Here is a 2,663-nt window from a genome sequence, read left to right as displayed (position 1 = left end):
TCAGTTTGGTTCAGACACTTAAGGATTATTATAACATTCTCTTTGGAATCTGTCCTTATATTTTCCTTATACTTTTAGTAGAATACACTTATTTTTTGTAGATCAAAGGTAGATAAAGAGTGGATCTGCAGAATATATTTTCAATATATTGGTATCCAAGTTCCTGTTTGTGTATTTCCTTTCCTGAATTAATTTCCAAGTTTCATTTTTCTTTCTACAACATTGAAATTTGTATCAGTATTTATGCAATATATATTGATAATATGTGTTATTTTATTATTTGATTCCTAAGTGAAAGTCTCTCTAGAAGCACTTGGCTATTAATGGAAAAATCAGTAATGTAACCCCACTAGTAACTTTATGACAGAAGGCCTGACAATGTATTTCCATAAACATTATTGTTGTTAATTGCCCTTCAGTTGATTCCAACTAATAGCGACCATATACAGTGTTTCTTAGTATCAGCTGGAAATTTTGAACTGCCAATCTGTGGTTTATCTTACAGTGCCACACAAAGATCACAGTCTACAAAACACCATGGGGTAGTTTTACTTTGTAATATAGAGTTAATATGAGATAGAAATGGACTCAATGACACAACAAACAAACTTGTGTAACTGGTTAATGTACTTGATGCTAACCCAAAAGATTATATGTCTCAGGCCATCCAAACAAATATGACTTGGAAAAAGTACATTCAGAACACTCCTTAGAAGCCATACATGATGGCAAGACTTCATCTTGTACTTCAGACATATTATCAGGAAGGAATGGTCCAAGAAGGACATCATGCTTGGTAAATGAAATTCAGTGAAAAAGAGGGAGACATCCAATGAGATGCATTGACACAGTGGCAGCAACAATGAGCTCAAGTGTGACAATAATTGTGTATATGGCTTGTGAGTGGACAGTGTTTCATTCTATTTTGCAGAGTCACTATGAGTCTTAACCATGGTACATAACAACAGCAATAAGAAATGCCTTAGAAGAAAAGTCTGCCAATCTACCTAAAAAAGAACAACTATTGAAACTCTATGTAGCACAGTTCTACTCTGACAAATAGGGGTATCATAGGTTGAAATCTACTTAGAAGATTTTTCTGGATAGTGTATAAATAGATATTATTTATACAAAAATTAGTAAAGAAGTATTGCAACTAGTATCCCAGTTTATACATACAAGTGTTTATTTCAAACTAAATGACAGTAAGCATATTTCTACAATCTGTGGATGGCTATAGACAACATCTCTTAGTAATATATTTGTCAGTCTCATTTGGGTGTTTTTGTTTTTGTTTTTTTCAAGCTATAATCAAAACAGTGGCTTTTGGCTCCTCCCTGTTTGACAGGCAGCCACAACTTTTCCTGCAGTACTAGCTGCATCCCTGAGACAGGATGGTGGAGGTTTGGAGTCAATGGATTTGGACGTATTGGGCTCCTGGTCATCAGGGCTGCTGTTAACTCTGGCAAAGTAGAGATTGTTGCCATCAACAACCCCTTCATTGACCTCAACTACATGGTCTAAATTTTCCAGTATGATTCCACCCATACTTGACAGTTCCATGGCACTGTCAAGGCTGAGAACAGGAAATGTATCATCAATGGGAAGCCCATCTCTATCTTCCAGGAGCAAGATCCTGCCAATATCAAGTGGGTTAATGCTGGTGCTGAATATGCTATAGAGTGCATCGGTGTCTCCAAAACCTTGGAGAAGGCTGGTGCTCACTTGAAGGGTGGTGCCAAAAGGGTAATAATCATTTCTGCCCCTTCTGCTGATGCCCACATGTTTGTGATGGGCATGAACCACAAGAAGTATGACAACTCCCTCAAGATTGTTGGCAATGCCTCCTGCACCACAAACTATTTGGTCCCCTGGTCAAGGTCTTCCATGACAATTTTGGCATCATTAAGGGACTCATGACCAAAGTCCATGCCATCACTGCCCTGTCACCCAGAAGACTGTGGATGGCCCCTCTGGGAAACTGTGGTGTGATGGCTGTGGGGCTGTCCAGAACATCATCCCTGCATCTACCGATGCTGCCAAGGCTGTGGGCAAGGTCATCCCTGAACTGAATGGGAAATTCACTGGCATGGCCTTCCATGTCCTTACTCATAATGTGTCTCCGTGGACCTGATCTGCCACCTGGAGAAAGCTGCCAAATATGATGACATCAATAAGGTGGTAAAGCAGGCATCAGATGGACCCCTAAAAGGCATCCTGGTTACTCTGAAGAACAGTCGTCTCCTGTGACTTTAACAGTGATACCCACTTTTTCACCTTTGATCCTGAGTCCAGCATTACCCCCAATGACCACTTTGTTAAGCTCATTTGCTGATATGACAATGAATTTGGCTACAGCAAGAGGGTGGTTGATCTTATGGTCCACATGGCCTTCAAGGAATAAGAACCCCCTGAACCACCAGCCCCAGTAACAGCACTAGAAGAAGAGAGAGGCCATCAGCTGCTGGAAGTCCTTACCCCAACTCTACCCTCCTACACACCTAGAAGCTCCCATCCTCACCTTTTTTCATCCAGACCCACCGGAGAAGGGAAGGGACTTGGAAAGTCTGGTTTTGTCTTTGCTGTTGATGAACAAAGTACACTATCCAGAAAAAAAAAACCAAAAAAAAACACAGTGGCTTTTGAGAAGATCTGACGGGACA

The 2,663-nt window shown here is 40.4% G+C and overlaps 1 pseudogene; it reads left to right on the top strand.

The window, feature by feature from the left end:
• Positions 1–1,413: 1,413 nt before the first annotated feature.
• LOC102834287 lies at positions 1,414–2,404 on the top strand (annotated as a pseudogene).
• The last annotated feature ends 259 nt before the right edge of the window (positions 2,405–2,663 follow it).

Source organism: Chrysochloris asiatica, unplaced genomic scaffold, assembly GCF_000296735.1.
Source record: "Chrysochloris asiatica unplaced genomic scaffold, ChrAsi1.0 scaffold00405, whole genome shotgun sequence".
In the NCBI taxonomy this organism is placed as follows: Eukaryota; Metazoa; Chordata; class Mammalia; order Afrosoricida; family Chrysochloridae; genus Chrysochloris; species Chrysochloris asiatica.
The sequence above is the reverse complement of the archived record's forward strand: the minus strand, read 5'-3'. Positions and strand labels throughout refer to the sequence as shown.